Here is a 10,602-nt window from a genome sequence, read left to right on the forward strand (position 1 = left end):
CAAAACTGGTAGACTTATTTTTAGGGCGATTACAAGTAGGTTTGGACAATTAGGATTGTGATCGAGGAGCTTCTATCAAAGATAAGCAGAATTTGGTGGTCTGGAAAGGAAAGAGGAAAATATTGGGCGATACTCCCGTGGAAGAATTTGTGTGCCAGCCTAAAAGGATGGGGTATTAGTATTCATGATATTCGTGAGTGATATTTTCCTAAAAATATTTTTATTTTCCGTAAAATTATTTAGACGTTTAGTTAATATTGTAACTTCTCTCCATTTTAATTTACTTGTCAATAAAATATTTTTCCTTCCTTTTCTTGATTGCAGGCGATATTCCATGGCAGTAAGAATATTTTTCCTTCCTTTTCTTGGTTAATGAATCTTAAAATTATATATTAGTAGTAAATGTTGCAAATTGAACTGTTTAAGTACTACAAATTGAAGTGTTTAGTTGCTGGAAATTGAGATGTTTTATTGCTGTAATTGAGGTGTATAAATGTTGTTAATTGAAATGTTAAAGTGCTGCAAATTGAAATGTTTTAATGCTCTAAATTGAAGTGTTTTAATGCTGTAAATTGAAGTGTTAAAGTGCTGCAAATTGAAGTGTTTGAATGCTGTAAATTGAAGTGTTTAAATGTTGTTAATTGAAATGTTAAAGTGCTGCAAATTGAAGTGTTTTAATGCTGTAAATTGAAGTATTAAAGTGCTGCAAATTGAAGTGTTTGAATGTTGTAAATTGAAGTGTTTAAATGCTGTAAATTGAAGTGTTAAAGTGCTGCAAATTGAAGTGTTTGAATGTTGTAAATTGAAGTGTTTAAATGCTGTAAATTGAAGTGCTTAAATGTTGCAAATTGAAGTGTTTAAGTACTGCAAATTGAAGTGTTTAGTTGCTGGACATTGAGATGTTTTATCGCTGTAATTGAGGTGTATAAATGTTGTTAATTGAGATGTTAAAGTGCTGCAAATTGAAGTGTTTAAATGTTGTAAATTGAAGTGCTTAAATGTTGCAAATTGAAGTGTTTAAGTACTTATTTTGGGTTTTTTAACTTGTGTGATTATTTGTGTTTCTAGCTGTTGGTTTCAATTAGATGAGGCTAACATCTCCATCACCGGTGTATAGAGGTATCTTCGCCACGTTCCTCGCAGGTTCAAGACAGGTTTCAGGGAAGGTAGGAAAATGCTAATGTCCTTAGGCTCATTGCTTTCTGATTTTAGTTCCATTGCGTATTTCTGTTATTGTAAGAAATTTTGGTTTTTTTTTCTTTCAAAATGTTCTTATTTTTTATTGGGGGTGATGTATAGGTACTGAAGCAGCACTAAGAAAGAAGGTTGCAGCAGCTTCTGCTTAAAAGGCAAATTGTAATCGTATGAGGTTTTGTTTTGGATGAAGCCATGTTTATGAGGAAACATTTAGTGATGAAGAGTGAAATTATGTTCCATTGGATGCTTTAGTTGTTATTTAGTTTCTATTTGAATGTAGCTGTCTTATATTTTGAACATTTATTGGAGCTAATGTTTGACCCTTAATTTCTTCATTGTCTTTTTTTTTTTTTAACTTGATCAATGTTCTTGTTTCGTTAATTTAAATTCATTAATTTTTATATTTAGTTTTGAAGTTTAAATTTTAATAGAAAATGTAATTTAATTAATATTTTTATTTATCCTTAAAAAATATATAGTTTAAAAGTTCAAATTTTAAAAACTAAACATAATATAATATTTATCATAGAAATAAATATTATTTAATGAAAATAAAATTTTTTAAAGCTCATGTTCTTTAGTGGCGTTTGTAAGAAAAGCGCCGCTAAAGTTTATTTTCTAACTAAGAAAAGCGTCGTTAAAGGTCGTGACTTTTAGCAGCGCTTTTCCAAGAAATGCCGTTAAAAGCCATGACTTTTAGTGGTGCTGCCCCAAAAAAGCTGCTAAAAGCCATGACTTTTAGCGGCGCTTCTCCAACAAACGCCGCTAAAAGTCATGACTTTTAGTAGCGTTTTTTTTGGATGAATTTGCGGCGTTGCCTATAGCGACGTTTTTTGCGGCTAAAAAATAATCAACGCAAGATGTAAAAAAGGAACAACATAGCAATTAGAAGCCAATGTGGTATAAAATGATTTTAAAATAGTGACGAATAAATGAACACATAATATATAGGTTGACCAATTTGCATAAAAACTAAGGATATATAATTATTGAAACAGATATTATAAAAATAAAGTTTAAATTAAAACGTACGCAAAATATTTTAAACACAAATTCATTTAAACATTGACAAGGTACATGAAAACTTAAAAATATGAAAAAATGGTGGAATACACGATAAGATATACGTACCAAACACACATATATATATTTTTAGGAATAATTATTTGTAAAAAGGTATGAAATGAATGATGCATACAAAATTAAGTTAGCTTATAAATTATATATGTACCATTGTACTTAAAAGACACTTAAAAGAATTACTAAATAAGGCACTAAGATAATATAATGTAGAGAAACGCTTAAAAATAATGATTTTATAAGCAAAAAATGAAGTTCCCAAAGTAGTGTCATATATATAAAAATGTTTAGTGAATCGTGAATCAAGAAATATTTTAAATAGAAAACCCTATTAAAATAATTTATGTATCAATATATAAAAATGTTTAAACAAAACTTTGTAAAAGTGTTAAAATGGTTTAATATAAAAAAGAGTGTGCTATTCTTGTCTGTTTGCAGGTGTGCGTGGCGCATGGAGGCCGTACGGTACTGGGTACGGAGGTATGGAGGGGGTAGTCGATGTTGGAGGCTGCTAGGGTTTCTAGTGACCAAAATTTTAGGTTCTTTTGGGCATTAGGCCATTGTGTTGGGCCCGGATGGATTTGGCCCATTACACCTATGCTTAGGGCGATTACAAGTAGGTTTGGACAATTAGGATTGTGATCGAGGAGCTTCTATCAAAGATAAGTAGAATTTGGTGGTCTGGAAAGGAAAGAGGAAAATATTGGGCGATACTCCCGTGGAAGAATTTGTTGCCAGCCTAAAAGGATGGGGGTATTAGTATTCATGATATTCGTGAGTGATATTTTTCTAAAAATATTTTTATTTTCCGGAATATTATTTACCCGTTCAGTTAATATTGTAACTTCTCTCCATTTTAATTTACTTTTCAATAAAATATTTACTCTAACCAAAAAATATTTAAAACCATAAAATTGATTTCTAAAATAATATTTTTATTTTCCGAATATTATTTACCGATTTTTAAATGAAATTAAGCTAACTAATTTTTTTTAAAAAAACAATGACTAGTTAACCCGATTAACTCCTAGCATTCACCCGGAACCTGATAAACTTACTCAAAACTGGTAGACCTATTTTAGGGCGATTAAAAGTAGGTTTGGACAATTAGGATTGTGATCGAGGAGCTTCTATCAAAGATAAGTAAAATTTGGTGGTCTGGAAAGGAAGAGAAAAATATTGGGTGACACTCCCGTGGAAGAATATGTGTGCCAGCCTAAAAGGATGGGGGTATTAGTATTCATGATATTCGTGAGTGATATTTTTCTAAAAATATTTTTATTTTCGGAATATTATTTACCCGTTTAGTTAATATTGTAACTTCTGTCCATTTTAATTTACTTTTCAATAAAATATTTACTCTAACCAAAAAATATTTAAAACCATAAAATTGATTTCTCAAAAAATATTTTTATTTTCCGGAATATTATTTACCGATTTTTAAATGAAATTAAGCTAACTAATTTTTTTTTGAAAAAACAATGTCTAGTTAACCCGATTAACTCCTAGCACTCACCCGGAACCCGTTGAACTTACTCAAAACTGGTAGACCTATTTTTAGGGCGATTACAAGTAGGTTTGGACAATTAGGATTGTGATCGTGGAGCTTCTATCAAAGATAAGCTAAATTTGTGGTCTGGAAAGGAAAGAGGAAAATATTGGGCGATACTCCCGTGGAAGAATTTGTGTGCTAGCCTAAAAGGATGGGGGTATTAGTATTCATGATATTCGTGAGTGATATTTTTCTAAAAATATTTTTATTTTCCGGAATATTATTTACCTGTTTAGTTAATATTGTAACTTCTCTCCATTTTAATTTATTTTTCAATAAAATATTTACTCTAACCAAAAAATATTTAAAACCATAAAATTGATTTATAAAAAATATTTTTATTTTCGGAATATTATTTACCGATTTTTAAAGAAACTAAGCTAACTAAACAATAACTAGTAAACCCGATTAACTCCTAGCATTCACCCGGAACCCGATAAACTTACTCAAAACTGGAGACCTATTTTTAGGGCATTACAAGTAGGTTTGGACAATTAGGATTGTGATGAGGAGCTTCTATCAAAGAAAAGCAGAATTTGGTGGTCTAGAAAGGAAAGAGGAAAATATTGGGCGATATCCCGTGGAAGAATTTGTGTGCCAGCTTAAAAGATGGGCATATTAGTATTCATGATATTCGTAAGTGATATTTTTCTAAAAATATTTTTATTTTCCGGAATATTATTTACCCGTTTAGTTAATATTGTAACTTCTCTCATTTTAATTTATTTTTCAATAAAATATTTACTCTAACCAAAAAATATTTAAAACCATAAAATTTATTTCTCAAAAAATATTTTTATTTTTCGGAATAGTATTTACCTATTTTTAAAAGAAATTAAGCTAACTAATTTATTTTTAAAAAACCAATAACTAGTAAACCCGATTAACTCCTAGCATTCACCCGTAACCAGATAAACTTACTCATAACTAGAAGACCTATTTTTAGGGCAATTACAAGTAGGTTTGGACAATTAGGATTGTGATCGAGGAGCTTCTATCAATGACAAGCAGAATCTGGTGGTCTGGAAAGGAAAGAGGAAAATATTGGGCGATACTCCTGTGGAAGGCTTTGTGTGCCAGCCTAAAAGGATGGAGGTATTAGTATTCATGATATTCGTGAGTGATATTTTTCTAAAAATATTTTTATTTTTTAGAATATTATTTACCCGTTTAGTTAATATTGTAACTTTTCTTCATTTTAGTTTATTTTTCAATAAATATTTACTCTAACCAAAAAATAATTAAAACCATAAAATTGATTTCTCAAAAAAAATTTCTTTTCCGGAATATTATTTACCGATTTTTAAATGAAATTAAGCTAACAAATTTTTTTTGTAGAAAAACAATAACTAGTAAACTCGATTAAGTCCTAGTATTCACCCGGAACCCGATAAACTTACTCAAAACTGGTAGACCTATGTTTAGGGCGATTACAAGTTTGGACAATTAGGATTGTGATCGAGGAGCTTCTATCAAAGATAAGCAGAATTTGGTGGTCTGGAAAAAAAGAAAAAATATTGGGTGATACTCCCGTGGAAGAATTTGTGTGCCAGCCTAAAAAGATGGGGGTATTAGTATTCATGATATTCGTAAGTGATATTTCCGGAATATTATTTACCCGTTTAGTTAATATTATAACTTCTCTCCATTTTAATTTACTTTTCAATAAAATATTTACTCCAACCAAAAAATATTTAAAACCATAAAATTGATTTCTCAATAAATATTTTTATTTTCCAGAATATTATTTACCGATTTTTAAATGAAATTAAGCTAAATTTTTTTTAAAAAAAAATAACTAGTAAACCCGATTAACTCCTAACATTCATCCGGAACCCGATAAACTTACTCAAAACTGGTAGACCTATTTTTAGGGCGATTACAACTAGGTTTGGACAATCAGGATTGTGATCGATGAGCTTCTATCAAAGATAAGCAGAATTTGGTGGTCTGGAAAGGAAAAAGTAAAATAATGGGCGATACTCCCGTGGAAGAATTTGTGTGCCAGCCGAAAAGGATGGGGGTATTAGTATTCATGATATTCGTGAGTGATATTTTTCTAAAACTATTTTTATTTTCCGGAATTTATTTACCCGTTTAGTTAATATTGTAACTTCTCTCCATTTTAATTTACTTTTCAACAAAATATTTACTCTAACCAAAAAATAATTAAAACCATAAAATTGATTTCCAATAAATATTTTTATTTTCCGGAATATTATTTACCGATTTTTAAATGAAATTAAGCTAACTAATTTTTTTTAAAAAAACAATAACTAGTAAACCCGATTAACTCCTAGCATTCACTCGCAACCCGATAAACTTACTCAAAACTGGTAAACCTATTTTAGGGCGATTACAAGTAGGTTTGGACAATTAGGATTGTGATCGAGGAGCTTCTATCAAAGATAAGCAAATTTGGTGGTTGGAAAGGAAAGAGGAAAATATTGGGCGATACTCCCGTGGAAGAATTTGTGTGCCAGCCTAAAAGGATGGGGGTATTAGTATTATGATATTCGTGAGTGATATTTTTCAAAAATATTTTTAATTTCCGGAATATTATTTACCCGTTTAGTTAATATTGTAACTTCTCTCATTTTAATTTATTTTCAATAAAATATTTACTCGAACCAAAAAATATTTAAAACCATAAAATTGATTTCTCAAAAATATTTTTATGTTCAGAATATTATTTACCGATTTTTAAAGAAATTAAGCTAACTAATTTTTTTAAAAAAAACAATGACTAGTAAACCGATTAACTCTAGCATTCACCCGGAACCCGATAAACTTACTCAAAATGGTAGACCTATCTTCAGGGCGATTACAATTAGGTTTGGACAATTAAGATTGTGATCGAGGAGCTTCTATCAAAGATAAGTAGAATTTTGTGGTCTGGAAAGGAAAGAGGAAAATATTGGGCGATAATCCCGTGGAAGAATTTGCGTGCCAGCCTAAAAGGATGGGGGTATTAGTATTCATGATATTCGTGAGTGATATTTTTCTAAAAATATTTTTATTTTCCGGAATATTATTTACCCGTTCAGTTAATATTGTAACTTCTCTCCATTTTAATTTACTTTTCAATAAAATATTTACTCTAACCAAAAAATATTTAAAACCATAAAATTGATTTCTAAAAATATTTTTATTTTCCGAATATTATTTACCGATTTTTAAATGAAATTAAGCTAACTAATTTTTTTTAAAAAAACAATGACTAGTTAACCCGATTAACTCCTAGCATTCACCCGGAACCCGATAAACTTACTCAAAACTGGTAGACCTATTTTTAGGGCGATTAAAGTAGGTTTGGACAATTAGGATTGTGATCGAGGAGCTTCTATCAAAGATAAGTAAATTTGGTGGTCTGGAAAGGAAGAGAAAATATTGGGTGAACTCCCGTGGAAGAATTGTGTGCCAGCCTAAAAGGATGGGGGTATTAGTATTCATGATATTCGTGAGTGATATTTTTCTAAAAATATTTTATTTTCGTAATATTATTTACCGTTTAGTTAATATTGTAACTTCTTCCATTTTAATTTACTTTTCAATAAAATATTTACTCTAACCAAAAAATATTTAAAACCATAAAATTGATTTCTCAAAAATATTTTTATTTTCCGGAATATTATTTACCGATTTTTAAATGAAATTAAGCTAACTAATTTTTTTTTAAAAAACAATGTCTAGTAACCCGATTAACTCCTAGCACTCACCCGGAACCCGTTAACTTACTCAAAACTGGTAGACCTATTTTTAGGGCGATTACAAGTAGGTTTGGACAATTAGGATTGTGATCGAGAGCTTCTATCAAAGATAAGCGAATTTGTGGTCTGGAAAGGAAAGAGGAAAATATTGGGCGATACTCCCGTGGAAGAATTTGTGTGCTAGCCTAAAAGGATGGGGGTATTAGTATTCATATATTCTGAGTGATATTTTTCTAAAAATATTTTTATTTTCCGAATATTATTTACCGTTTAGTTAATATTGTAACTTCTCTCCATTTTAATTTATTTTCAATAAAATATTTACTCTAACCAAAAAATATTTAAAACCATAAAATTGATTTTAAAAAATATTTTTATTTTCGGAATTTATTTACCGATTTTTAAAGAAATAAGCTAACTAAACAATAACTTGTAAACCCGATTAACTCTAGCATTCACCCGGAACCCGATAAACTTACTCAAAACTGGAGACCTATTTTTAGGGCGATTACAAGTAGGTTTGGACAATTAGGATTGTGATCGAGGAGCTTCTATCAAAGAAAACAGAATTTGGTGGTCTAGAAAGGAAAGAGGAAAATATTGGGCGATACTCCCGTGGAAGAATTTGTGTGCCAGCTAAAAGATGGGGTATTAGTATTCATGATATTGTAGTGATATTTTTCTAAAAATATTTTTATTTTCCGAATATTATTTACCCGTTTAGTTAATATTGTAACTTCTCTCATTTTAATTTATTTTCAATAAAATATTTACTCTAACCAAAAAATATTTAAAAATAAAATTATTTCTCAAAAATATTTTTATTTTCGGAATATATTTACCGATTTTTAAAGAAATTAAGCTAACTAATTTTTTTTAAAAAACAATACTAGTAAACCCGATTAACTCCTAGCATTCACCCGAACCGATAAACTTACTCAAACTGAGACCTATTTTTAGGGCGATTACAAGTAGGTTTGGACAATTAGGATTGTGATCGAGGAGCTTCTATCAAATAAGCAGAATTTGGTGGTCTGGAAAGGAAAGAGGAAAATATTGGGCGATACTCCGTGGAAGATTTGTGTGCCAGCCTAAAAGGATGGGGTATTAGTATTCATGATATTCGTGAGTGATATTTTTCTAAAAATATTTTTATTTTCGAATATTATTTACCCGTTTAGTTAATATTGTAACTTTCTTCATTTTATTTATTTTCAATAAATATTTACTCTAACCAAAAAATATTAAAACCATAAAATTGATTTCTCAAAAAAAATTTTTTTCCGGAAATTATTTACCGATTTTTAAATGAAATTAAGCTAACAATTTTTTTTAAAAAAACAATACTAGTAAACTCGATTAATCCTAGTATTCACCGGAACCCGATAAACTTACTCAAAACTGGTAGACCTATGTTTAGGGCGATTACAAGTAGTTTGGACAATTAGGATTGTGATCGAGGAGCTTCTATCAAAGATAAGCAGAATTTGGTGGTCTGGAAAGGAAAGAGAAAATATTGGGCGATACTCCCGTGGAAGAATTTGTGTGCCAGCCTAAAAGATGGGGTATTAGTATTCATGATATTCGTAGTGATATTTTTCAAAAATATTTTTATTTTCCGGAATATTATTTACCCGTTTAGTTAATATTTAACTTCTCTCCATTTTAATTTACTTTTCAATAAAATATTTACTCAACCAAAAAATATTTAAAACCATAAAATTGATTTCTCAATAAATATTTTTATTTTCCATAATATTATTTACCGATTTTTAAATGAAATTAAGCTAAATTTTAAAAAAAAACAATACTAGTAAACCGATTAACTCCTACATTCATCGGAACCCGATAAACTTACTCAAAACTGGTAGACCTATTTTTAGGGCGATTACAAGTAGGTTTGGACAATTAGGATTGTGATCGAGGAGCTTCTATCAAAGATAAGCAGAATTTGGTGGTCTGGAAAGGAAAAGAAAATATTGGGCGATACTCCGTGGAAGAATTTGTGTGCCAGCCTAAAAGGATGGGGGTATTAGTATTCATGATATTCGTGAGTGATATTTTTCTAAAATATTTTTATTTTCCGGAATATTATTTACCCGTTTAGTTAATATTGTAACTTCTCTCCATTTTAATTTACTTTTCAATAAAATATTTACTCTAACCAAAAAATATTAAAACCATAAAATTGATTTCCAATAAATATTTTTATTTTCCGGAATATTATTTACCGATTTTTAAATGAAATTAAGCTAACTAATTTTTTTTAAAAAAACAATACTAGTAAACCCATTAACTCCTAGCATTCACCGGAACCCGATAAACTTACTCAAAACTGGTAACCTATTTTAGGGCGATTACAAGTAGGTTTGGACAATTAGGATTGTGATCGAGGAGCTTCTATCAAAGATAAGCAAATTTGGTGGTTGGAAAGGAAAGAGGAAAATATTGGGCGATACTCCCGTGGAAGAATTTGTGTGCCACCTAAAAGGATGGGGGTATTAGTATTCATGATATTCGTGAGTGATATTTTTCAAAAATATTTTTATTTTCCGGAATATTATTTACCCGTTTAGTTAATATTGTAACTTCTCTCATTTTAATTTATTTTCAATAAAATATTTACTCAACCAAAAATATTTAAAACCATAAAATTGATTTCTCAAAAATATTTTTATTTCAGAATATTATTTACCGATTTTTAAATGAAATTAAGCTAACTAATTTTTTTTAAAAAAACAATGACTAGTAAATCGATTAACTCTAGCATTCACCCGGAACCCGATAAACTTACTCAAAACTGGTAGACCTATTTTAGGGCGATTACAAGTAGGTTTGGACAATTAGGATTGTGATCGAGGAGCTTCTATCAAAGATAAGTAGAATTTGGTGGTCTGGAAAGGAAAGAGGAAAATATTGGGCGATACTCCCGTGGAAGAATTTGTTGCCAGCCTAAAAGGATGGGGTATTAGTATTCATGATATTCGTGAGTGATATTTTTCTAAAAATATTTTTATTTTCCGGAATATTATTTACCCGTTTAGTTAATATTGTAACTTCTCT

At 29.7% G+C, this 10,602-nt stretch overlaps 1 long non-coding RNA gene across 1 annotated transcript; it reads left to right on the forward strand.

Annotated features, from left to right (window-relative positions):
• The first annotated feature begins 312 nt into the window (after positions 1 to 312).
• Positions 313 to 1,524, forward strand: LOC121219846 (uncharacterized). Its single transcript, XR_005916821.1, has 3 exons — positions 313 to 340; positions 1,069 to 1,166; positions 1,300 to 1,524. It is a non-coding gene; the product is annotated as an uncharacterized lncRNA (long non-coding RNA).
• The last annotated feature ends 9,078 nt before the right edge of the window (positions 1,525 to 10,602 follow it).

This window comes from Gossypium hirsutum, chromosome A03 (genome assembly GCF_007990345.1).
Source record: "Gossypium hirsutum isolate 1008001.06 chromosome A03, Gossypium_hirsutum_v2.1, whole genome shotgun sequence".
Lineage (NCBI taxonomy): Eukaryota > Viridiplantae > Streptophyta > Magnoliopsida > Malvales > Malvaceae > Gossypium > Gossypium hirsutum.